The sequence below is a fragment of the Equus asinus genome, chromosome 26, assembly GCF_041296235.1.
Source record: "Equus asinus isolate D_3611 breed Donkey chromosome 26, EquAss-T2T_v2, whole genome shotgun sequence".
Lineage (NCBI taxonomy): Eukaryota > Metazoa > Chordata > Mammalia > Perissodactyla > Equidae > Equus > Equus asinus.
In genome coordinates, this window is record NC_091815.1 from 31,125,640 (window position 1) to 31,152,983 (window position 27,344).

At 46.2% G+C, this 27,344-nt stretch overlaps 1 long non-coding RNA gene across 2 annotated transcripts; it reads left to right on the forward strand.

The window, feature by feature from the left end:
• The first annotated feature begins 1,020 nt into the window (after nucleotides 1-1,020).
• LOC123281254 (uncharacterized) lies at nucleotides 1,021-14,437 on the forward strand. 2 transcript variants are annotated; one of them, XR_011498439.1, is made up of 3 exons: nucleotides 1,021-1,295; nucleotides 2,877-4,463; nucleotides 13,542-13,879. It is a non-coding gene; the product is annotated as an uncharacterized lncRNA (long non-coding RNA). The 2 variants fall into 2 exon arrangements; XR_006520643.2 differs by lacking the exon at nucleotides 2,877-4,463 and adding an exon at nucleotides 14,300-14,437 and having other exon boundaries at nucleotides 1,076-1,295; nucleotides 13,542-13,748.
• Nucleotides 14,438-27,344: the final 12,907 nt, after the last annotated feature.

Here is a 27,344-nt window from a genome sequence, read left to right on the forward strand (position 1 = left end):
CTTGATGAGTACGGGATTGCCTTTGGGGACGATGCAAACTCTTGGAACTAGATAGAGGTGATGGTTGCACGACACTGTGAATGTATTAAAGGCCACTTATGTGCACTTGAAAGTGGTGAAATTTGTATTCTGTGAATTTCATCTCAATAAAAAAAATTTTAATGACTCCGTGTTTGGCTGGAGCAATGAGAATCAGGATGGGTCTACTCCCTGTGATGGGGGAAAATTACGGAGAAACTAGCTGGGAGATGAGGCGCTCCATTTTTGGAGGTCTTAAATTTGATACGCTCAGCAGACATCCAGAGCCAGACACAGGGGCCCGGAGCTGAGGGGAGCGGTGGGTGGAGAAACAAATTTAGAAGTTATTGGCATCCATGAGGCATTTTAAGCCACGGGGCTGGATGAGATCATCTAGAGAGAGGGTGTGGAGAAGGGAGAGAAAATGATCCGGGACGGAGCCCCTGGGCCTCGCGGAGGGTCAGCGTCAGGCAGAAGAGGACTCAGGGAAAGAGACTCCACAGGAAGGGAGGGGGCGGGGGAACCCCAAGAGTGTTTGTGTTGGAAAAGCAAAGAGAGTAATAGCAAAAGATTGGCATTAGACCAAATATCCATAAACAGAGGACTGTTGAGCAAATCGTGGTGCGTCCATATAATGGAAGACGTGCACGGGCAAGAGAAAATCAGGAGGGCGTTCTCTTTTCTTTAATGCGGAAAGATTCTAAGAAATGATAGTGGAAATGCTCAAGACGTATTGCTGACATAATAAAGCAAAGCCTATGACACTTAAAAAAAAAAAAAAGCAAAGAAAGGTGTTGCAAAGGGTCAAGCCTGGCAGATCCCTCTTTAACCAAGCGTTGAGAGCGAACGCCGCCGCCCCCCCCCCCCGCCCCCGCCCCCTCCCCCTCCCCTCCCGCCCCCTCCCCGGGCTGGGGCGCCTGGAGAGCGCGCGCCTGCGCAGTGACGCACAGGAGGACCCAGCATCGCTTCTGGGCAGATCCCGCCCCAAGCACCGCCCCCGAATCTCATCGCGAGAAGACATCAACCCAGTCCTTCTAGAAAATGACCTGTGCTCTTCAAAGTGTCAGGGTCACAAAAGTCAAGGGAAGATGTGGAAGGGCTCCGGTGGAGGAGGGGAGAGAGATACACGACTGCCTGGGAGTCAGGATCTCACGTTAAATCCTGGGCGGGAAAAATGCAGCGGCTGAAAAGCACGTGACCGGGACTATCGACAAATGAGCGCGGACTGTGAAGATCAGATAACCCTGTGGTGTTAATGTTGAATTTCCTGACTTGAGGTCAGTACTGTGGTTGTGTAAGAGAATGTCCTTCTTATTTTGTTTTTAAAGATTGGCACCTGAGCTAACAACTGTTGCCAATCTTATTTTTTTTCCTGCTTTTTCTCCCCAAATCCCCCCAGAACATAGTTGTACATTTTAGTTGTGGGTCCTTCTAGTTGTGACATGTGGGACACCGCCTCAAGGTTGCCTAATGAGCGGTGCCATGTCCGCACCTATATGCGAACCAGTGAAACCCTGGGCCGCTGAAGCGGAGTGCACGAACTTAACCACTCCGCCACGGGGCTGGCCCCTGTCCTTCTTATTTTTAAGTAAAAACTGAAATATTTAGAGGTAGAAGAGAATGATGCATGCAACTTACTCTCAAATGGTTCTTTAAAAAATACATATAGATATATATATATAGACAGAGAGAATGAGAGAGAGAGAGTAGGGGTGGGGCGTATTATTTCCTAGGGCCACCTTATTAAAATCCCACAACCCGCTGGCTTAAAACAACAGAAATTTACTCTCTCGCAGTTGTGGAGGTGGGAGGTCTGGAATCAAGGGGCAGAAGCAAATCATGCTCCCGCCGAGCCCCCAGGACAATCCTCCTGGCCTCCTCTTAGCTTCTGGTGCTTTGGTGACAATCCTGGTCTTCCTCAGCCCCAGCTGCACGGCTCGAGTCTCTGTCGTCACCCGGCATCATCTTATAAGGACACGGGTCATGTTGAGTTAGGGCCCACCCTGCTCCAGGCTGACCTCATCTTAATTAATTACATCTGTTATGACCCTCCTTGCAAATAAGGTCACATTCTGAGGCCCTGGGGGTTAGGACTTCAGTACATCTTTTTGGGGGAGACAGCCTATAACAGAGGGAGAAAGAGAGAGAGAGAGAGAGAGAGAGGAAGGAATGATAAAGCAGACGTGGCAGAGTGTCACGGGTTTGCAGGAGTTCCCGCTCCTAGTCTTGCAACTCAGCTGTGAGTTTGAAGTGATTTCAAAATAAGAAATTAAACAACACAGAGAGGAGAGGCTTTCGGGGAGGGGGAGCAGGCAGTTGGGGGCAGAGAGGCAGCCGTTCTGTTGGGTTTACGAGACGGAGGCCCCGGTACCTGGACAAGGGCCACCCGTCGGAGAGGTGGGGACAGAAACCAGACCTCAGCGTGTCCGTGGAAATCTGAGGATGGCCGTTCTCTGGAGGTGCTCTGCTGTGAAGAGGGGAGGGGAGAGGGAAGTGGTCGCTGGAGGCGGGGTCAGAGAGGGCTTCTGAAAACCAAGAAATGATGCGTGGGAGATGGTGAAGCAGACAGGGTGATGGAGATGGGCCCTAGGGTGGAGGAGGGACTGGCTTTTGGTGGGAGCATGGACCCCTCCTCTGAGGGAGGAGAGAGAGTCTACTCTGGCCGATGCACATTTCATGGTGGCATGCTGAAAAAGCAAACAGATTTATTTGATTTCATTCATTTTCTTTTATAACAAAAATTGACATAGTGCTTACATGCCAGAACCCTCTTCTAAGCACTTTGCAAATATAACTCGTTTCATTTGCATGACAATCCTCTAAGGTAGGTACTCATTATTATCATCCCCATCTTACAGATGAGGAAACTGAGGCGCAGAGAGGGGATGCGACCTCCCCAAGGTCACACAGCAGTGCACTTGGGCAGTGGGGCTGCAGAATCCACTCTTAAACTCTACCCGACAATGCTTGTCTGTGCTCGCCGTCCTTCTGGCCTCTCTTCTTAATGATGGAAGATATCACACTAGCAGTTGGGGGATTGAGGCTGAGTGACGGGAGTGGAAGGTTTGAGAAGAGAGGAGAGCCACCAGCCACCGCCTTGGAGAGGAGACCTTACTAGAAAAACAGGAGGGCTACGCGTTTGCGGTTTGTGGTGCTGGGTTTGCTGTGAAATCCGGGAGGCTGGCTGTTTGCCTATTTTCTGCATCGCGGTGAGGAACGGCTTTGGCAGGAGCAGGAGGAGAAAAGTGGCCCCTCCTCAGCTCACCGTCCATCTGCAGATCCTCCATGCTCCCTGAGCCCTGGAAACTGGTGCCGGCTGGCCCGTCTGTCCTTCCAGCCAACCGCCTGGATCCGAGTGAGCTAAGCTTGGGGGACCGAGCGTGTCCCCAGGCCGCGTGGGAGGGAAGGGCCTGGAAGGATGTCACAGACCAGAGTCCAAAGGAAATGAATTCCATGCCAGGAATGGGGAGCCCAGGGCAGGGGCGGGGAGCTGTGGGGCTGGAGGAAATGTGAGGGCCTCCAAGGTGGCCGGGGAGGTTTCTCTCTCAGCGCCAGAGAAAGCAGGGCCTGTGGCCGGTCCCCTCCCGCAGTCCCGGCGAGTCACGGAAAGATCCAGGGTTCTGCGGTGAGCCGGCCCTGAGCTGGAATCTCAGCGCTGTGGTTTCTTGGCTGGATGCGACTTTAGGGACTCTGATGGGCTGAGCTCCGTATAAATCCTCAGAATGTCGCTTCACAGATGTGATCAAGTTAAGGAGACTGAGACAGGGAGCTGATCCCGGATGATCCAGGCGGCCCAGTGTGATCCAAAGTGTTGTCATAAAGAAAAGAGCGAGGCAGGAGGGCTGACGCATAGACGGAGGTGCCAGGAGGGAGCAGAGACTGAGGGACGCGAGAAAGGGCCCCGAGCCAGGAGTCCAGCGGCCTCTGGAAACTGGAAAGAGCAAGAAAACGATTCTTCGCTGGAGCCTCCAGAAGGAATCATTCTAGACTTCCAGGCTCCAGAACTTAAGACGATAAATGCGTGTCGTTTGAAGCCACTGAGTTTGTGGTGATCTGTTACAGTCGCAGAAACTTGCTGGGGTAAGTTTCTTCATCCCCCCCAGCCTCAATTTTCTCAGTCCATGAATTGGGGCTCACTGACTCCTCACGGCGTTGTCACCCCCGTGGATGCACGGATGCACGGACACACTGGACATGCATAGGATGGTGGCCGGCACCCAGTAAATGCTCGAGAAACATCAGCTCTCCTGCCCTCAAAATGGAGATAAACCGTTCGTTTATCTGACAAACATTCATGGAACGCCTACGATGTCACGGCCAGCGTTCTAAGTGCTGGAGATGCCGCGTGAACAAGACAGGCCGGCACTCTGGCCCTCGGGAGCTTCCATTCCAGAGAGAGAGAAGAACAAGAGAAATGAGGACACACTGTGGGATTTCGGACGGTGGTAAGTGCTGTGTAGCGAACAGATCTAGAAATGGGAACTGAGAGGGCTGGCTGACCGGGTCAGGGAGCCCTTGTGGAGAAGGGGACATTTCAGCAGAGACCTGACAGAGGAGAGGGAGCACGTCCTGTGGATATCAGCGGGGAGAGCCTTCCAGGCAGAAGATTTAGCAAGTGCAAAGGCCCTGGGGCAGGAGCATGCCTGGAGTTTTCAAGAAAACAGCAAGGAGGCCAATGAGGCTGGAGGAATGAGCAGGCGGGGAAATGACATCAGAGAAGTGGCAGCTGTGGGAGGGGGCAGATTGTCTGGGGCCTTTGGGACCACAGGAAGGACCCTGGCTTTTATTCAGAGTGAGGCAGGAGCCGTGCGAGGACTCGGAGCTGAGGAGAGAGAACCTGACTTCGGTTTTAACCGAGTCCCTCTGGCTGCCGAGTGGAGAACACAGTGTGGGGACGAGAGAGGCTCTAATGTAGGAGTGATCACAGGGCTGGTTGGAGCAATAAAGGAGTCCGTGTTTGCAGAGCGGGGGCCTGGCACGTGTGTTGGATGCTAATTATTACTGTTGTCGTTATTGTTGCTGTTTCCCTCCTGGTCACAGAAGATCACGGAGTCACAGATTCCCAGAGGTTGTCCCCCAGGCTGTAAATTCCACGCCCTACGACGAGGAGTCCTCCTCACCCCCTACAGGATGCTCTGCTTCCTCCTTATGTCGGACTCTCCCCTTCTTCATCTCCTTCATGACCCTGAACTCCAGCGGTTACTATGGTAACTCAACCGCCACGCCCGGCCCCCTTCTTTACCACCCGCCTCTGCTTCCAAGGCTGAAAACCAGGGACTCAGTTTCCCAGCATCCTTTGCTACCAGCGACAGTCATGTGACAGCATGGTGGCCAATGAGATGAAAGCAGAAGTCAGCTGGGAGGCTTCTGGGAAGCCTTGGTGGTTCTTCCCTTCTTCCTGCCTTGAATGTGGATGTGATGGTCAGAGTTGTGGCAGCCATCCTGTGGTCATGAGGCAACAGGCATGAAAGTCAACATGCTGAGGGTGGTGAGGCAGAGAGACAGAAAGAACCCGAGATGTCAGCTGTTAGTGAATTAATGCCTGAAACCTCCTTCTTCCAGATTTTTTTTGTGTGAGAAAAATAAGTACCTGTTTGTTGACATCATTGATTCCTGTTAACTTGCAGTCAAACACATTCTCTGATGATTTTCTTCCAGGAGGGAAACTGGGCCCAGAGAGCCATGGGATGGTACTCAACATGTCACAGACCGTTGCTGGAGGTGCCAGGATGGGACTGCAGGAGGGGACAGTTTGAGATCTCAGACCTTAAGACCAGAGAGAGAGGCGGCTTCCATTCTTTTTTGGGGAAAATAAGAATTTGAGGACTATGAGTTTAAAATGTGCTAGGATCTCTTCCTGAAGAAAAACTTGGTCTCAGATTCAAAATATAAAACCAACAGGCGGAGACACGCAGGGAGGGCAGACTCGGAGAAGCATTGGAATTCCCAGGTGTCCTTTGGGTGCCAAACAAAGAAACAAGCGATAAAACCACACTGCTCTGCCCACATTGTATTCCCAAGAGCCAACTCTGCCTTTTTTACAGAAGCCTGAGCTTCTGTAGTTTAAAAGTAAAATAGCCATGCCCAGTGGTGTAGCAGTTAAGTTTGTGCACTCCATTTTGGTGGCCCAGGGTTCATGGGTTCAGATCCTGGCTGTGAACCTAGCACCACTCATCAAGCCATAGTGTGGTGGCAGTCCTGCATACAAAATAGAAGAAGATTGGCACCGATGTTAGCTCAGGGCCAATCTTCCTCAGCAAAAAAAAAAAAAAAAAAAGTAAAATAGCCCAGTAAAGACAGCCTCTTAGTTTGATGTGATCAACACATAGGGAAGGTGATTCCTATCAGTCCACCCTGGAAAGACACTCCATGAATTTTATACCAGAACCTGCATGTGGCTGCGCAGCCCAGAGCTGGGGAAGGAGTGTGTGTCTCTCCATCAGGTCGACTTCACCTGGGGGACCCAGAGGCCTCCTTTCTCCACTTGTATCAGTCAGTCGGGGTAACGTTAGCTGCTGTAACAAACAAGCTCGAAAATGTGAAACGGCTCAAACGATGACAGAAGTTGATTGTTGCTCGTGGAAAGTCGTGGTTTTTCTTGATCAGCCGGTGGTTTTCCTCAAGGTGTGACTCAGAAATCCGGGTTCCTGCCACCGTCTGGCTCCTCCATCTCCAATGCTTGGCTTCCAAGGTGGCCCCAGGGGTCGTCTCTGTTCCAGTCGGCTTGAAAGAGAGAAGTGAATAGAGGGTGATGGTGGGAGGCTTTAACCGGCCAGCCCGGGTAGTGTGCACGTCCCTTCCAGTCGTGTCCCGTTGCTTAGAACTCAGTCACGTGGTCACACCTAATGGAAGGGAGGCTGGGGGTGTTGTGCAGAGCTGTGCAGAGTGGCACAAGGAAACACTCCTGCAGGACCACCAGCCTCTGCTGGTCTTCATAGTCCTGAAATAGTAATAATAAGATGCAACTACAGGGGCCGGCCCAGTGGCGCAGCAGTTAAGTGCGCATGTTCTGCTTCTTGGCAGCCTGGGGTTTGCCGGTTCAGATCCCGGGTGCGGACATGGCACCGCTTGGCAAGCCGTGCTGTGACAGGCGTCCCACATATAAAGTGGAGGAAGATGGGCACGGATGTTAGCTCAGGGCCACTCTTCCTCAGCCAAAAGAGGAGGATTGGTGGCAGATGTTAGCTCAGGGCTAATCTTCCTCAGGAAAAAAAAAAAGATGCAACTACAAAAATAGGAAAATGGTGGTGGTGTGGTGAACTGTGATGTTGGTCTAGCCAGCATCCTTCTTCCAGCAGCTCCAGCCTTCATGTTCCTCAGGAAACCACGCCTCTCGCCATCTCTTCCATGTGATTCCCACGGCACTGACTCCATTTCCGGTCCCTGGGTCAGCACATAACCCACGCACAGTCAAGCAACGCTCAAGCTGGGACTTTTCCTGGAGTGACTGAGAGACGGAGGCTGTCTTTCCTCTTCATACTGGATGAATCTGGGAAGACAGGAGCCTTGAGCGGCTGGGAGCCTACCTGTGAAAAGAGCCAACACAGAAGAAACTCTAGAGTCAGAGGGAGACAGATTCTGAGGACATTATCTCGCACCTGGATTCAGCCATGCCTGAAGTCAACCATCCCTGAGTTATGTTAGCCAATAAAATTCTTTATGAAAAATTTTATTTCTCTTAAGCCAATTTGGACTGTAGCTCTATTATTTGCAACCAAATGATGTCCAACTAATAAATTTATTGACATTCCCAATACTACTACTGGCCATAATAATAAAAAGTTACATAATGCTTACCGCATGCAAGCCACTTAACCTGCATTAACTCATTTACCTTTTTTTTTTTTTTTTTTTTTTGCTGAGGAAGATTCACCCTGAGCTAACATCTGTGCCAATCTTCCTCTTCTTTATATGTGGATCACCGCCTCAGCATACCTGACGAGTGGTGCAGGTGTAGGTCCACCCCTGGGATCTGAACCCGTGAACCTGGGCTGCTGAAGTGGAGTGCGCGAACTTAACCACTACACTGTGGGGCTGGCCCCCTGCGAGAACACATTTAATCTCCATGACAACCCTAGGAGGGTCATTCTATTATCCCTGTTTTACGGCAGAGGATGCTGAGGCTCAGAGAGGTTAAGAAAAGCTGGCAATGTTCGTACAGCTAGTAAGCAGAGAACTTGAGTCCAAACTCAAGCGTTCTTGGCTGATTTATTAGTTACACATGCAAAAAATTCGTTGAACTACAAGCCAGACGTTGTTCTAGGCCACTTAGGATGCAGCAGTGAACAGAAACTACACGAAAATTCCTGCCCTCGTGGAGCTTACATTCTAGTAAGAGAAGGCAAATAACAAGCAAAAACTATAAATATGTAAATGATACAGTAAGTAAGAAAGTGAGAAGTGGTGAGGATGTAAGAGGTCGGGAGATGGGGGGTATTTTTTTGGTCAGATTATGTCTTATTGAAAAGGTAACATTTGAGCAAAGACTTAAAGGAAATGAGAGAGTAAGTCATGGAAATATCTGAGGCAACATCAGTTTAGGCAGAGGGAACAGCCAGTGCAAAGGGCCTGAGGCAGCACTGTGCCTATTACAATGAAAAAAAAAAAAAGGCCAGAGTAGCCAGGGCAGAGTAAGGAAGACAGAGAGTGAAGGGAGATGGAGTCAAAGAGGTAAATAGAAGGCACAATAAGGAGACCATGATGAGAACCTGAGCTTTTACTCTGAGGGGTTCTGAACAGAGAGGGACGTGATCTGACTTAGGTGTTAACAGGAGCCCTCCGGCTGCATGTGGGGAATCTTTTACAGAGGATCCAGAGGTTGCTAGATATAACAAATAAAAATACAGGATGCCCAGTGAAATTTAAATTTCAGATAAACGAGGAGTAATACTTTAGTGATAAGCATGTCCCACACAATATTTGGGACATACTTATACCAAACAAAATTGTTTATCTGCAATTCAAGTTTCACTGGGCGTCTTATATTTTTCCGGCAGTCTCACTCCCTGGGGTGGAAACAGGGGGGCCAGTGAGCAAGCTGGGAGGTAGGAAGTGATGGAGACCAAACTAGGGTAAAAAGTGAGTGGATTCTGGGTCCCTCCGGAAGGTCGAGCTGATGATATTTCTTAACAGGTCCTGTGTGATACATAGGAGTACGCAGGGGTCAAAGGTGACTCTGATATCTGGGCCTGAGCACCTGGAAGGATGGGGTTACCGTGGACTGACATGGGGAAGATGAGAGAGGGCGGGTTTGGGGAGAAATGTAAGGTGTTCCCTCTGGACCGTTGGGTGTGACATGTCCATTCGGGACCCAAGTGGGGCTGACAAGAAGCTGCTTGAACCCGCAGTCTGGAATTTAGGAAACAAGTCCTCTTCTCACGGTGGGCTGCCCTCTCGGACTTCAAGGTCAGGCTCCCCCTGCCAGGTGAAGGGCAAGGGGGCGGTCAGCGGGTGCAAGCCATGACCTAGAAGGTTGTCGCGGCCTCCCCAAGCCGTCCTCCCTCGAACAAGGAGACAGAGGAGACGCCTTCAGTACTTCCCTGGTGTCACAACTTGAATGGTGTCCAGCGAAAAAGATATGTTCAAGTCCTGGCTCCCAGGCCCTCAGAACGTGACTTCATTTGGAAACCGGGTCTTTGCAGATTTAAGCTACGTTGAGATGAGGTCGTGCAGGTTGTGAGATGAGGTCGTGCAGGTCGTGAGATGAGGTCATGTAGGTTGAGAGGAGCCCTAATCCTGTATGGCTGGTGTCCTTATAAAATCTGGACACAGACACGCTCAGAAGAAAGGCGACGTGAAGATACTTGGGGAGAAGACGACCGTGTGGCTGGCGCGATGCGTCCACGAGCCAAGGATGGCCGGCAGACACCTGGAGCCGGAAGAGGCTGGGGGATCCTCCCCAAGAGCCGTGGATCCAGACTTCTGGCCTCCGGAGCTGCGAGAGAACACACTTCTGTTGTTCTGAACCACCCGATTGAGGGTGCTTTCTCACGGCGGCCCCTGGAAACGAATGCACCCGGGAAGCGCTCGTCTTGGTTGGTGGCCTTCTTGACACCTGGTCCCCGAGGGAGGGCGTTGTGAGTTTGGTGACCTGGAACCTTCTCCAAAAGCACAACCAAGAAAGGCCTTGAGCCTGCTCGTTGCGGGTATGTAGCCTGGAGGTCTGGCTGAGCAGCTTGCAGGCTCCTCTGTGCGACACTGTCCACCCCGCAGTGGTCACCGAGGGCAGCAGGATGGCCACTGGTTGAGGGACAAGCTCAGCCAGCCTGGCCTCTCCAGCATGCACCAGATCCTTGTGGAAACCTTTTTTCTGCTTCTCCAAGCTCTTGCCGAACTCGATGAAAGCACCTGCCGAGGCCAGCAGTTGGTGGACCATGGCCCACTGCTTGTCTTTATAAATAAAGTTTTATTGAGACACTCATTCATTTGCAAATTGTTGTTTACGCCGCCTTCACACCACAATGGCAGAAATGAGTAATTGCAATGGAGAGCGCACGGTCCCCAAAGCCCAAAATAGTTACTCTCTGGCCCATTCCATAAACAGTCTGCCAACCCCTTGACCTAGACAAGTCTCCCTGATGGTTCGTAGACCTAATTCCTTCCACCATCCTCTGGAAGGAAAACTCGGCTGCTGAGAGTTCTTGGGGGAGTTTTTCACAAGGATCGACCCCATCGGTGTGTGTCTGCCCGCTTAGCCATGAGCATTTGACAGGACCGGCTCCTCACACCCGCCAACCTACGGATCCCTACTGGGCTGCCTTAGGGCTCAGACATTCGAATTGTTTTCAAAATAATAGACACTCGTTATCCAGCAATCGGTTTTTTAAAGGACTGAAAGTGTGGGCCAGTGAGTTTATGGGACATTCACGATTTTGACCCTTAGACATAACAATCCATGAACACGATGAGGAGTCCTGATGAGCATCAGTGGGAAGCCAGGGGTACAGATGACAGTTGATCTCATGTGAACCCCAGCGTTCGATTAATTTTGTTGTTTTGTGTCATTTGTCTAGTCTGCAGGAAAACTGACTTCCAAGTAAGTAATAAAAACATTTTTTAAATGCTAATTTCATTTTTAATATAGAAAAGTATCAAGAAATGGCCCAAATGATGCCTTTTGATGTTTCTTTTGGAAATTATAAAAGTCCTTGAACATAGCAAGAAAATGCGTTTAGTACACTGCTCAAATGAAAGATATGAATACTTATTGTACGGAGAGAGAGAGCTGAAGTCTGGCAGTTCAGGGCTGCTATGTGGCTCCATAATCATGAGGGACCCAGGCTCCTTCTAACTTGTGGCTCTGCCATTCTCTATCAGGTGGCTTCCCCCTCATGGTCCAAGGTGGCTGCATGAGCTCCAGTCATCACATCTGGACTCCAATCATCAAGAAAGAGGAAGAGATGATGAAAGTCAGTTCTTTCTCTTTTACAATGCTTTCCAGAATTTGAAAATTAAAAAATGAGATTTCCATACAGCAACAGGGACAGAACCCCTCTGGCAGAAAACAGTGAGATTTACAACAAGACCAGAATGCTGGTCTGTTTTAGGAAGGTGAAGGTTTGGCCTCGGCCTTTGGGTTCAGTATTTGGAGAGCCACGTAGCCATCTCTGCCTCTCAGAACCCGGCAGCATCAGAGATGTTGTGGTTGCCTAGGTGACCATCCACCTCAGTGGTAGGGACCAGGCAGATCCCTTCCATCTGCCATCGTTATCTGAACACACACTGTCCCGTTTATAACTGCGTTGTTGGAGGAATTAGGAACAAAAATCTCCTTCTGTTCTTCATATGTTGAAATTTCTTGCACTTGAAATATCAAAGAATAATTTATACCTCAAGAATAAAATGCTGAACTAATAAACGATTATTGTGAAAGCTGCTGATTTTGTGACCAAAACAACTATATAAGGCTTATCTAGGGGCCGGCCCGGTGGCACAGCGGTTAAGTGCGCACGTTCCACTTGGGTGGCTCAGGGTTCGCCAGTTCAGATCCCGGTGCAGACATGGCAGCGCTTGGCAAGCCATGCTGTGGCAGGCGTCCCACATAGAAAGTAGAGGAAGATGGGCACGGATGTTAGCTCAGGGCCAGTCTTCCTCAGCAAAAAAGAGGAGGATTGGTGGCAGATGTTAGCTCAGGGCTAATCTTCCTCAAAAAAAAAAAAAAAAGGCTTACACATATTTAAAGAGCGAAATAGGTGCAGATACACATTTAAGAAGGACAATATACCCTTTTTGAGCCAACCAAAGCTGAAGTTAATTTTTAAAATAATAAAAGAACAAATAATAGAGATTGGATTTTATTGTCATTTGTTACGATTCTAATCTTACAGAATTATCATGCACTAGCATTCATAACATTATATAAAATAACCACTAAGAACTGTATTTCATATTTGGTTATTTCACTTCATTTAAGCCATGACTTATTCAAGAAAAACTATTAGAAATTAAAAGCAGAATGTTAAGTTCGTTACTCCAAGATCTGGAGGAAATACTCCAAAATCGACCATAACATCCGTGATAAATCCTCTTTGATCCAGGTATATGAAGTGTAAAAGCCAAACAGAGAATTTTGTTCTTAATTTTGGACCTCAATGCAGAGAATGCAGTTATTTATGACGCGCCTTCTGTGACCTGTTTCATCTCTGATGCGTTCTCGTTTCTGTGTTACGTATGCGCTTTATCCATTTGTTTCCTTTATAATAAACACTTGAATCTGTCACCCAGCTAGTACAGCACTGACGATGCCTTGCAATAATCAGTTGGGGTGGACTGTGAAAATAACGGCCCTCGAAGAATCGTGCTCCCGGGGTCCCCGCCCCTGTGCCGCGTGACCTCGCCATGAAGAGGCGAGTGTGTTTCCCGCCTCCTGCTCTGGGCGGTCCTGTGACTGCTTTGATCAATAGCAGGAGGCACCAATGACGTAGCGCGACCTCCAAAGCCAGGTCTCGAGAGATGTGGCTGCTTCTGCTCTTATCACACATTCAAGTACACACACACACACCTGTATACACAATCATGCAAGTACGTCTGGGTACACACAGACATAGGCACTACGTTTATACACACATATGCATAAACACACGTGGCATGCGTACATATCCACCCATGGATACACATTTCAATGCACACATGCAGATATGCACATATATACATAGAAAGATATGTGCTGGTACATACATAAGTGTTTTCTCTCTTCTGGAAGGAGAATGAGACCCCGCCCGTTATGGTCGTGGGCTCCGGGGGCGGAGGCAGAGGAGACGTGGGGGCGGGTGGAGGTGGCCCTTTCTATTTTCAATTCTTCGCCGTTTGACTGGCTACCCCCGTGCGTACCTTATTTTAAACTGTCCACAGGGCTATTTTGGCTGTGGGATTCTGGGTCCTCTCTTATTTTCTTCTTTATATGGATCCTTAGTAAATAAGAACCATACCACCACAACCTAAACGTAAAACGTGTTCGAAGCCAAGACCACAGGATCGGCCGCGGCCACAGGAATTCTTTTTTCTTTTTTTTTCTTTTTCTGCAGGTTTGATTGCTCTCGTAAATCTGGTCCGGAATAAGATGCTTACAGCCGTGTCTGAACAGCCTGGCCCGGGCACGTCCTCGCGTGTAAGACCTGCCAACCCAGCAGCTGCCACTGCTCACATTCCTGGGGCTCCAAGAAATGACAGGAGCATCTGCCAAGGATTTACTCAGCCTCGGTGACAAAAGAGCTTAATAACAACAAATGACGGTGCGACAAGTTCGAACACAAGAGTTTACTATTCTAGGCGGCTTCGTGCTGGCAAACTCAAAGTATTTCTCTTGTGACTTTCGCATTTGTGGTGAGAGATGACAAGAGTTTCACAATTCTGTTCAGAAATTAAAAAAAAAAAAAATCCCCCCACTGCACCGCTTCAAATCCCTCGGGGTCTGTGTAACCGAGATTAGAATGGGCAGCTGTCTCAAAACTGTCACCAGGTCACATGAGCCAGAACATTGTTGAAAAGAAAGGCCAGCACGTTTAACAACCATTAAAACCTTTAAGACAAATACAATAAATAAAAGGTGGGGGAAACAGAGAAAAAAAAAAAAGGAACACAGCTATGGAATGATTTCAAATGTATGCATTCACAGTTTATGCGTTTTTTAAACTTTGTGATTCTTTGGTTGCATACAAGCTTTAAAATTCAAACGTATCAAGCTCGCCCCTCACGGCTTCTGAGTTTTTTCTCCTTAGAAAAATATTTCCTCCACTTCTAAGAGCATACATCAATTCACCATTATTATTATTATTTTTTTTAGCACTTGCTGTCCTCATGGTTTGCATTGGAATTTTTGATCCATCTGGAATTGATTTCCGTGAAAGGAACGTAGGAATCCGGCTTGATTCCACTCCCTCGATCTCCAAAGAAGGGTTTGACTGCTCGCTCTGTATCTTGCTTGCGGATTCGCAACGTTGCGTTCATCAAAACCAAAAATCTCATATTGGGGGCACCCAACTGTTAAGAATATTATACATTTATAATGTATTTTACCATCTGACATGACTTCCTTTTGGCCCCACCACGGATTACATTTCTTTTTCAAAGTTTCTCGGCTCCTCTCGGATGGTAACAATTTTGCAACAGTTCATCTTGCACTTATGTGTTCATGCCCGGGAGCTCCGAGGTCGTTGGGAGGTTTAGCTTCTTAGGTCCCTAAGGCTATTGACAGCTGTTCACATCTCTAACCTAATGTCAGAGTCACGGGGAGGCGCTCAGCCGCGTCCCAGCTGCCACATGAGCCCACCCCGGTTGTTACGCTTTCACTGGCTCTTATAGAGCTCTCCTGCAGGAATTGGCCCTTTCCCACGACAGCCTGGCCCGGGTTTACTTGTCACTGAGTTGAGCGTGACAAGGCATGTGCTCTGCAGCAATAGCTGGTAGGCTTTTTCAGGCACGGACACGCCATACCAAAAATTTTTTAAAACGATCGGGCATCCGCAGGGAGACACCTTCCAAAACAAAGACGCTTTATAAGAAGTGCAAATATTTGCTCAGAATGGGCAGGAAACGCTTCCAAGAACTGCAGAAAAATCTGGCGAACTTGGCAATATCCGTGAATGTGGTTTGGGGGTAATTTAATTTTTCTTTAAGTACAGTGTTGTTTTTTTAACGCAAGGAAGTGTAGAGAAAATTGAAAAATGCCCTGCTATCTTGCCACGTCGGCATTCTAAAAAAAAAATGTTAGCAGATGTGAGAGGCACAGAGAGGGACGGTCATAAAGTTCCTCCCTCTCATTTCATTTCCCCACCTCCCAAGCAATGTTTTCATTGTTGTTTGTTAGTTTTTCTTCCAGAAAAAAACAAAAACAACGATGCATATACTACCATTTGTAACTACCGTTTGTAACTACATAATGCTTTTCATTTATATGAAGGTGATCCCATGTGCCCTATTGCCCCTTGGTATTTTTCACTTAAAATATTTTCCAAGTTGGGGCCGGCCGGGTGGCCTAGAGGTTAAGTTCACGTGCTCTGCTTCAGCGGCCCTGGAGTTTGCAGGTTTGGATCCCGGGTGTGGACCTAGCACTGCTTGTCAAGCCATGCTGTGGTGGCATCCCACATGAAATAAAAGAAGATGGGCACAGATGCTAGCTTAGTGACAATCTCCCTCAAGCAAAAAGAGCAAGATTGGCAACAGATGTTAGCTCAGGGCCAATCTTCCTCACCAAAAAAATAAAAATAAAAATAATACATATTTTCCAAGTTGCTCTACATCAGCCATGGACATCTAAATCTTTCTTTTTCATGTCTGTAGAGGGTCCCATCCTTCCACAGTTGTGCCACCATTCATTAACCAGTTCTGTATCAATAGACCCTTGGATTTCTTTCATTTTTTACTCATAAAAACACTCACCTTTAAAATTTCTCAAACGGATACCATGGTGTATATTTGAGAGTATATTGTTAGAGAAAACTGGGACCCCAAACAAAGTGGTTTTGAAAATTTCATAGCTGTTGCCAGATTGCCCTTCGACCGGTTCACACCCCCAACCATAGTGAGGGGCATCGTTTCCTCACACCCTCGCCGGCACTGGGTGTTACACATTTTCAGAACTTTTGTACTGGATGGAGCTGGAACATGGTACCTCGTGCTTGTTTTCTAGAAATCTCAGCTCTATGCCGTTGATCTCTACGGCCATCCTCAGCTGGTGACTGGTTTCTCTGGGCATTGCTTGAATTAAGTGTGGGGCTGAGCATCTTTTTCTGTGTTGACTGGCTGTTGATACTTGTTTTTCTGTCAACTCTCCATTTGTGTCCCCTAACCATTTCTCTCAGGAGTTTTTCCTCTTTTTCTTCATCACTTCCACGAGCTTTTTGTAGAGGAAGGTCTGAACCCTTTGTCTATTTTCCGCCAGTTTGTCACTATCTTTTGACATTTTGTTATTTTTTTCTCATATAAGAAAAATCTAAGTTTCCTGTGACCTCAGGGGCTAAGAAATTGGTTCCTTTGATGGTTTCAGGTTACCTGAGACTGGACCCCCGCCTTGAGTCCCAGCCTTGGCTGAAATTTGTGTGAGGGTGACCAGATCTTTGTACTCGGAAAGTCCACTTGACTTTGAAAAGATGCTCAATCATCCAGTCATCTTTCCCTCTGCAACTCTTCCAATTTTATTCCATAAATTTTTGATTGTCTGGAATTAATTCGGATGGAAGGATGGCTTCTGTTTCCCGAAATAGTCAGCTTGTTGTCCTAACACCCTTTGTAGATAATTCGTCTTTCCCAAGCAGCTGTATCCTAAACCGTATTTACGTAGTTCCCCCGTTCTTCAGCCTGTACTGAACTGTTTTAATTATTGTAGGCTCATTGTATATTTTAATATTTATCAGAACCCATCCCCTTTCATTATTGGCCTCTCTGTTTCTGGTTGTTTATTTCAGATTTTTTCCTCCCTATTCTCACATGGCGACAGCTTTTAAAACAGCCCACCTTGCAATCACAGAAAATGCTTCAGTTAAGCTCACACGGAATCTTGAAAAAGCAGTAATAGGAAATTTTCGCTTCATAGTTTTGATCTTGAACATTCTGTCATTGCTCACATTTCTTCTCTAAGTGTGAAAGTCACCGGAGAAACACTGGAACTCGCCTCGAGCATGAAAGTGGACTATAATCGTTGACATTAGCTACACATTCACAGTTGTTCCAGAACATTCCCACCAAGGCTGGAACCCGTTGGCCCTGCTTTACTCGAGTGTGACCAGACTTGTACACCCTGCAAACCCTCTTGTTTTTCCAGTTCTGCAAGAATAGATGAGCCCAGGCTGGAATTTTAGAAATTGACCCTTGGGAAGCTAAAAATTCTCCTAACCAAAAACACGTTGATTAAAAAACTCAAATACACATCTCAAGGTGACAGGAGAAGCTTTCTCTCAAGATCTGCAGCAGAGCTAATTTACTGGGCAGGAGAAGTGATGTGGTTTCCACATCTAACACATGTCTTTGGCTTGGTGACTTTTTTTTTTTTTTTTTTTTTGCTGAGGAAGATTAGCTCTGAGCTAACATCTGTGTCAATCTTCCTCTTCTTTTTTTTTTGCTAAAGTAAGATTAGCCGTAAGCTAACGTCTGTGCCAATCTTCCTCCATTTTATATGTGGGTCGCCACAACAGCATGGTTGACAAGTGGTGTAGATCTGTGCCTGGAATCCTGACCCGTGAACCTGGGCCGAGAAAGCAGAGTGCACCAAACTTAACCTACGGCCCGGCCCCTGGACGGCAAGGGAAGGCGTAAAGAAGAACCCCCACCTTATCTCCTTCAAAAAAAGGTGCATGATCCAGCTGCCAGATTTTTTACTACTTTCAAAAACAAGGAATTGAAATTTACATAACATAAAATTCACCATCGTACCAAGCGTACAATCCAGTGACACTTAGTACATTCACAAGTTGTGAAACCATTGCCTCTGTCTAGTTCCAGAACATTTTCACACCCCAAAAGGAAACCCCATACTCAGTAAGCAGTGCCTCCCATCCCCCCGTTCCCCCAGCCCCTGGCAGCCCCTCCTCTCCTTCCCGTCCCTACAGACTTCTGAGCAGTTCCTATGAACAGAATCCTACACCGTGTGGCCTTTTGTGCCTGGCTCCCTTTCCCTTAGATTAATGTTTTTGAGGTTCAGCCGCATGGCAGCGTGTGTCAGTATTTCATTCCTTTTTATGTCCGAATATTTATGACTCAAAAAAAAAAAAATAAAAACAGTATGAGTGCAGAGTTAGAAATTCACAAAGGACAGGAAACCAAAATAAATCCTGAAGGGCTGCCCCCCCCCCTCGAATCTCCACCTGCCCTCTACCCACATCCTTGCTTCAAAAATGATCAGTATAAAAACATAATAACTGTACGTTCTGAAACAAATATATCGGCATGCATTTAGTAACAGATTTTAATGCATTATTCTTCCTTTTAAAAATATTCAGCAAAAGGGATCACATCTTTTTTTGTAGGACGGTTTGTTCACTGAGAGGTACGGCTTGGGGAGAACTTACCTCTGCAACTCGGGTGGGGTGGGGGATGGGCAGGGCATGGAGTAAGGGGGTGGGGGGCGTTGAGCATGTTCTGGTTCTTCCTCTGGGAGCTGGTTACACAAGTGTGTTTCGTCTGTGAAAATGTATCCAGCTGAACCCTTAGGATACACTCACGTTTCGATAAAAGGTTTTAAAAATGTAGCCTGGAAATCAGTGCTCAGAGATCTGTTTCATTCTGGCGACTGCCTGGTATTTCTTTCTACAGCGTCTCATAAATCGTTTAACTGGGTTGTTTCCCCCTCCCTTTTACAAAAAACGCTCTAGCAAGCATCCCTGGCATATCTCAGCACATTTTGATGAGTGTATTTGGAACCTTGATGGCTAGAAGCATGTCGCCCTCCGAAGGATGTACCAATTGTCGCGTCTGCTAAGAATAGCCGGGTGTCCCAAACCCTCACCAGCACTGGGCATCCCCAAACTATTTTTTTCTTTTTTTTTTTTTTCCCAAGTTCATTGTGAGTGATGAGATCGAAAGGCTGTTTGGCTTTGCACTTATTTTAATCATGACAGAGGTGGGGAAGAAGTATGGCGCCCTTGTTAAGAGACTGGTTTGCAGCCAGGGATCCAAATTTGGTCTCTACCATTTTCCAACAATGACCTTGGATGGTCACTGACTTCTTAGGGCCACGCGTTTATAGATGAGTTTCTTCATCTATAAAAATAGGGAGCATAGGGGCTGGCCTGGTGGCACAGTGGTTAAGTTTACAAGTTCTGCTTCGGTGGCCCATGGCTTGCTGGTTCGGATCCCAGGTGTGGACATGGCACCACTTGGCAAGCCATGCTGTGGTGGGCGTCCCACATAGAAAGTAGAGGAAGATGGGCACCGATGCTAGCTCAGGGCCAGTCTTCCTCAGCAAAAAGAGGAGGATTGGCAGCAGATGTTAGCTCAGGGCTGATCTTCCTCAAAAACAGAAAAAGAGAGAGAGAGAGAGCATAACAGTGCCTCCCTCTCCATTTTATTTTAGGCTCAAATAAGTAGATATTAGGAAAATGCTTGGAAGAGTGCCTAGCACATCGTATTATATAAATTATGTAATAATTTATTTGATAAATTAAATAAGTAAACCCTTTATCAACCTTTTGTTCTTTATTTTTCTGTGAATTCCCTATTGAGATCCTCACCAGATTGTTCCATGTTTTTTTCTTTGATATTTATGAGATCTTTGTAAATCAAAGGAATTCATCTTGAGTCATTATCCGTCTGGTAAATATGTTCCTCATTTTGTCATTTGTCTTTGACTTTGTGGATTTTTTTCTTTCTGAGGATTTAAATGTTTATAGAATCAGATTGATTCATCTTTTTTTTATGACCTCTGGGCTTTGGGTCCTTCTTAGAAATGCCTTTCCTTTCTGAAATTATAAGAGAATTCACTCCTGTTTTTATCTAAACATTTATTGTTTTCATTTTTACATTTATGTCTTTGGATCAATCTAAAAGGTGTTTTGAGGTTACAAAGAAGGAGAGAAAAGACCCAACTTCAGTCCTTTTTTCCAAATGGCTGGCCAGTTTTCTAAGCACCAGCTATGTTTAGAAAATCCCTTTTCTTCCCTACTGATTTAAAATGAATAGCACCACAGTCAGAGTCTAAATTCTTGGATGCGTGAAGTTCTATTTCTGGACTCACGTTTCTGTCCCACTGTCTTGTTGGCCTATTTCTTCATCATGAGCAAACTATAGTGACACTGTAGCCTCCTCTCTCACTTCATTATCTACGAGCTAAAATGCCCACGATAATTTCCATTTTCCTGAGCATTCTGGCCACTGTCAGAGGGTAGCCAATTTTAAATAGTTTGCCTTGTAATGTCAGGATGTGGTTGGATTAAGCCACATCCAGAGGCTTGCAAGTCAAGTATGGGGAATTTAGTTCATCTTGAATCTTTTTTTAAAAGATTTTATGTTTTTTTTATTTTTCCTTCTCCCCAAAGCCCCTCAGTACATAGTTGTATATTTTAGTTGTGGGTCCTTCTAGTTGTGGCATGTGGGATGCCATCTCAGCATGGCTTGATGAGTGGTGCCATGTCCATGCCCAGGATCCAAACCAGTGAAACCCTGGGCCACCAAAGTGGAGTGTTCGAACTTAACCACTCAGCCGTGGGGCTGGCCCCCCAATTTTTTTTTTTTGGTGAAGAAGATTGTCCCTGAGCCAAGATCTGTGTCAATCTTCCTCTAATTTTTGTATGTGGGACGCCCCACAGCATGGCTTCTGTGTAGGTCTCTGCCTGGGATCCGAACCTGGGAACCCTGGGCTGCCAAAGCAGAGTGTGTGAACTTAACCACTATGCCACCAGGCCAGCTCATCTTGACTCTTTAACATCCTCCAATAACTGAGCACCTTCTCCTTAGAAACGTCAAGGTCACAGATCCCAACAGGAAAACCTGCTCCAATAGCTCCTCGGGTGGAGAGTTGTCATACCCTCACTTTGGCCGAGCAGTCTCCCCACCACACCCCATCCAAGCTCCCGACCTTGAACTGAGTGTGTCATCCACACACTTGAGATGTGAGTCACATGCACAATTTTATGAGAACGGACATGTCAGTCTTGAATTTTAAACACAGACCCACGCTGAGCTACGAAAGTCTTAATCTACGGCTCATTGATCAGAAGCAGCAACGGAGTCACAGAGCAGGCTGAAACTGGCTTATCACGAGATGTACAATCACACCCAAAATGCATTAATCCAGCCCCATCAGTGACGTGGCTTTAGTGTCCAACGTGGCTGGTTTGAGCTGTCAATCATGGAGCGCAAAGAACTGGAAAGATGAAAATAAAATCGCCCCCTGGTTAGTTTTTAAAAATTGTTTTTATAGAGGTATAATTTTCGTGCAGTGAAATGCACACATTCTAAGCAGGCGATTCAGTGAGTTTGGACACGTGTACGCCTGTGCAACCACCGCCCCAGACACAGAAGAATCAACCCTCCCTCTCACAGTTGAGCCCCTTCCCCTCACTGAAGCAAGCACGGCTCTGATGTTTTTCACTATAGATTTGCTTTTCCTGCTCTAAACCTTCCCACAAATGGAATCATATTGTCATGTTACGGGTTCCATGTTTGTGCCTTCCAAAATTCACACGTTGAAATCCCAGCCCCCAGTGGACGGTATTAGGAAATGGGGCCTTGGGGAGGTGACTAGGTCGTGAGGGTGGAGCCCTCATGAATGGAATTAGTGCCCTTAGAAAAGAGACCCCTAGCCCTCTTTCTGCCATGTGAGGACTCAAGGAGAAGTCAGCCGTGTGCAACCCAGAAGAGGGCCTCCCTGGAACCATGCTGGCACTCTGATCTCAGACTTCCAACCTGCCGAACCGGGAGGAATAAGTTTCTGCTATTTCTAAGCCTCCATTCTAGGCTATTCTGCTGGGACAGCCTGAACTGACTAAGACAAGTATGGATGTATATTTTGTGCCTAGCTTCTTCCCCTTAGCACAAAACCTTTGAGATTCGTCCATATTGCTGTGGGTCTGAATACTTCCTTCCTTTTTATTATTGAGTAACATTCCATTGAATGGATGTACCACTCCTAGGTGTCTACCCAAGGGGAGTGAAAATGTACGTCCACACAAAATGTTGTGCCTGAATGCTCATAGCAGCATTGCTCATAATAGCCAAAAAGCGGAGACAACCCAAATGTTCATCAACTGATGGATGGATAACTAAAATGTGGTACAACATTTGGGTTGTTTCCAGATTCGGGCTACTGTGAGCAAGATGCTGCCACGAATGTTCACATACACATCTGCGGTGGACATACATTCTCATTTCTCTCGGGCAATTAGGAGGAGAATGGCTGGGTCACATGGCAAGGGGGAGCCTAACTTTTTAAGAAACTTCCGAATAGTTTTCCAAAGTGGGTGTACTATCTCTGATTACTTAAATAAATAAATGGAAAGGTAAGCAAATGAAAAAATTTATTTAGTTTCTTTGTTTATTTCCAGAGAAATAAATTTACTTCCAGAGAAATAGATTATTCCTATAAGAGCATTTATGTACAAATCTTTTTCCATCTCTAAACAAATGTGATCTTAATATGCATTCTTCTGAATTTTTCTTTAAATTAATCAGCTTAAAAATCCTTTCAGATCATTGAAATAGGTAATTTTAGTACATTTGTCTTTTAATCTCTTATCAATAAACAATTTGGCAGACTAAAAAAAAAATCCTTTCATATCAGCACACGGTATTTCATTGTAAGAATGCCCAATAATCAATTTAATCAGTCCTGAAATCAGTCATTTAGATTATTTCCAAATTGAACAAATTCACCTTCCTACCAACGATGGATAAGATGGTCCATTTCCACAGCCTCACCAGCTGTGGGTTTTTATTCAACTTTTAAATTTCTGATTGGTGAGAAACTATAATTCTTTTTTTCTTTTTTTTTGGAGGAAGATTAGCCCTGAGCTAACATCTGCTGCCAATCCTCCTCTTTTTGCTGAGGAAGACTGGCTCTGAGCTCACATCTGTGCCCATCTTCCTCTATTTTATATGTGGGACGCCTGCCACAGCATGGCTTGCTGTTAACACTTTTCCCTGTTGGCTTTATCTTTTTTTTTTTTTCAGTTTGGCTTATCTTTTTTTTCTTTTTCCACTTTCTTCTCGGGGGCTAGCAGCACAGACTCTCTACTTCTAAATGAATTAAAATATGTAACATATGTTTATATTTTTAGGTGTTATGTACATTTTTTCGGATTACGTGGTAACCTCTGTCCAGCACATTTTTTCCCCAGAAATCTCCATATCTTCTCATATGGTAACAATTTTTTCTGCAGCTCTCTTTGCAAACCCAGGATACACTTCAATTAAGTGGAGCCAGAAGCTTGAAAGTGAAGATCTCATAATGGAACCGCTAAGTCTATCCAATAACTTCTGACTTTCCTCATCAAAATCGCAGAAGTCACAGGAGAAATGCCAAATCTGACACCGGGCACAAGGACGATAACTAATACCAGGCTGTCACGCTGAGACCTGCCACACATTCTCTTGCTATTACGCGGCCATTATGCCTGGACCAGAGCTGGGACCCAAGGATCTGCTAGAGCCACGCAGACTATCTGAGCAGGATGGATGCTCTGGGAAGACCCAGGACTCCCGGGGCAAAGTCACAGACCTGGACGCGCCCTGCCGTGAGCTGTAGCAAAGACCAGACCAGCTCTCCAATCGTCCCAATGACTCCTTCCATCGCAAACAGCACGCATCTACAAGCAGAGAGGGAAAGAAAAAATGCCTGCATTCTCCGTGGGAGAGGGCGTTCAATGGGACCACACCGCTCGTGTTGTTTAGACAGAATAATGCATTTGTTTGGGTGCTTTTAAATGTCTGCCATCTTGTATTTTTTTTAAGGTGGGGAGCCACAAAAAAGTAAATTGAGAAAATATGTGGCAAAATCCCACCAGCCAACTAGCGCCAGCAAATTGATATTTTGTAAGAGGAACACAGGCTCACGGTGTCCTTCCAAAATATTAGTTGTAATTGTCAAATGTCAGAACTCCAGAAAGTTGGCATCAATTTGAGCAAATGAATATGCTCTCTCAGGTGTCTTTCCCTAATACTTTGCCAGCAAGGAGGATGCACAGTGTAAAACACTTGCCCGTCAGGTGGCAAATTCTATCTTGTATTAATTTGCATTGGTTGCCTGAATGTGGTCAGCTTGCTTTTCACATAATTTATCAGTCATTCATAACATTTTTCCAGGGAATTTTCTGTTCCTGTGATTTTCCCATTTTTCTACTAGATTGTCCATCTTTTGCTTATTAATTTGAATTGGCTCTTAATAAAGTTAAACAATGAGCTCTTTGCTATGATATATATCGGAAATATTTTGCAAGTGTGTCACTTGTCTTTTTTTTTTTTTTTTTTTTTGGTGAGGAAGATTGGCCCTGAGCTAACATCTCTGCCCATCTTCCTCTATTTTGTATGTGAGACACCACCGCAGTGTAGGTCTATGCCTGGGATCTGAACCCATGAACCCCAAGCTGCTGAAGCATAGTGTGCAAACTTAACCACCATGCCACCAGGCTGGCCCTTGTCTTTTTCTTTATAGTACCATTTGCCGCAGGAGGATTTTTAATTTTTATGTTGACAATGAATTAGTTCTCCTCCTCATTTTGGACTCCAGGTTTTGAATTCTGCTTAGAAAGGCCTTTCTCACACCAGAATGATGGATGAACTCACCTCTATTTTCTTCTACAACTGGCATAACTTTATTTTTTATATTTTTCTCTTTGATCTATTTGGAATTTATCTTTTTTAAGGAAATCCAGCTCCTTTCTCCCTTCTGCCACAACACCATCTGTTCAGGCATCTCTCTCTTCCCACTGATTTGCAAAACCACCAGACAAAATTTCCCAAATCTATGTGTCTATTTCTGGATCTGCCCTTCTGTTCTGTTCTGTTCTTGTGGATTCGCAACATATTTTTATCATATCTTTTAATAACCCACACGGCCCATCCTCTTTCCTGGTCTGTGTCTAGAATTTTCTTGGCTACTCCCACCTATGAGAATGTTAAGCCATTCCCCCCGCCATCACGGGAAATGCTCAAATTAAACAGATTTTCAGGCTCGAAAGAATAGCGGTAGATTTTTATTTCGGTGCTGAATCTTTAACACTGTCTAACAACTGCTCACATTCTTTCCCACAAACCGAGGGTATTAGGAGAACACCTCAGACGGACAATAAGCACAAAAGTCATCTCTAACGCCAGATTCCGCCGGCAAAATTTGTTCCGGGTTCACCCTAACGATCAGAGTGAAACTGGAGCAGACAGCGGCAGGCGGGCTGCAGAGTTTCTGCCGTGGGCTCCAGCTGCCCGGCTTCCACGGTTCTGCAGAAGGGCGCGTGCTTAGGCTGGGGTTTTAAAATCAAGGCAGCCCAGTGGAAAACAGTTCCTCAGAACATGAAAAATAGAATCACCATATGATCCAGCAATTCCACATCAGGGTAATCACCCAAGAGAATTGAAAGCAGGAACTCAAAGAGATATTTGTACCCCCATGTTCATACAGCACTATTTGCAACAGCCAAAAGGTGGAAGCAACCCAGGTGCCCATTGATGGATGAACGGATAAACAAAATGTGGTGCGCACGTGCAATGGAATATTACTAAGCCCTGAAAAGGAAAGAAATTCTGGCACATGCGACCACAGAGAGGAACCTTGAGGACGTTATCCTAAGAGAACCAGTCAGTCACAAAAGGACAGACGCTGCATGAGCCCACTCACAGGAGGGACCTAGAGTAGTTAAATGTATAGAGACAGAAAGGAGAGTGGCGGTTGCCAGGGGCTGGGAGGAGAGGAGAATGAGGCATGATTTCTCTGGTTTAGGGTTTTAGTTTTACAAGATGAAGAGTTCTGTGGAGGGGGCTGGTGGTTGCACGACAATGTGAATGTACATAATACCACTGAATTGTACACTTAAAAATGGTTAAGATGGTCAGTTTTATGCTATGTGTATTTTACTGCAATTAAAAAAGAAATCAGGGGCTGGCCCGGTGGTGCAGCGGTTAAGTTCACATGTTCTGCTTTGGTGGCCCGGGGTTCCCCGGTTTGGATCCCGGGTGCGGACATGCCACCGCTCATCAGGCCATGCTGTGGCAGGCGTCCCATGTATAAAGTAGAGGAAGATGAACATGGATGTTAGCTCAGGGCCAGTCTTCCTCAGCAAAAAGAGGAGGATTGGCAGCAGATGTTAGCTCAGGGCTAATCTTCCTCAGGAAAAAAAATAAATAAATAAAAAAGAAATCAGGGTATTACAAAGCTACTTATTTACTAATCTGTGGCATATTTAACACAATATCAAATACACGTTCACAATTGGAAGCAGAATCTATTCCAACCCTCTAGAAACTTTAGCCAACGTGCTTAGGTTATAGAAGGCAAACATTGAGGAGGAAAAAAAAACGGCCTTTAAACCCACCTCTCAGATAACAGCTCTACTGAAATTTTACAGAAGGAAAAACTTCACGTGCGTGGTTAAAAATGCGAAAGGTACAAAAAAGGAGTAAAGTAAAAAATGAAATAAATTCTTCTCTTGCCCCACCTCCTTGTCCCTCCCCCCAAAGCCGGCCCTGTGTAGAACACTTATTTTTCTCCTCCTGGTTCTAGTGCTCGTCATAAGAGCTTTGACAGACTCCACACGCTGACTCCTGACTGCAGACTGTGTCTGCCGCCTTGGAGGGGCTCTGTGATGTTGATACATAATAAGCCCCATTTTACAGACAAAGAAAGTGAGCCCAAGGGACTTGTCGAGGTCACACAGTCAGAGAGTGCAGCTGGGAGTCAAACTCAAGCAGGTTGACACCACTACCCTGGGCTTCTCCTCCCCTCCAGGCCCTCTCCTGGGCACGCCCTTTAGGGTCCCTCCAAGCCTCCACGCTCTGGCTGCAAAGTGTCAGGAGTAACGGCTTCAGCTATGTTTGCATCCAGCTTCTCAAAGAAAAGCCTCTGGAATCTGGAATCCCTGCCACTCTAAGCTCTGTTCTCTCTGCATTGGTTTCATTCCAGGCCAGCCTCTCAGGGTGACAAAGGGCGCTGCCAGGAGGGTAAAGCTGTTTGTGCTCTTTTTTGTAGTTTCATTAATCAGGACTATTTCAGGTGTGAAATAAGCTAATTCAGATTGCTGAAGAGGTGGGGGGAAGAAAGAAAGGAAAAAATATTTGTTGATTCATGTAACCAAAAAGTCCAAGAGTTTTGGCTTCAGGCATGGCTGGATCCAGGTTCTCATATTAATATAAATGATATTCTCGTTCTCTCTTCTGGCTCTGTTTTCCTCCATATTGCCTTGGATTCTGAA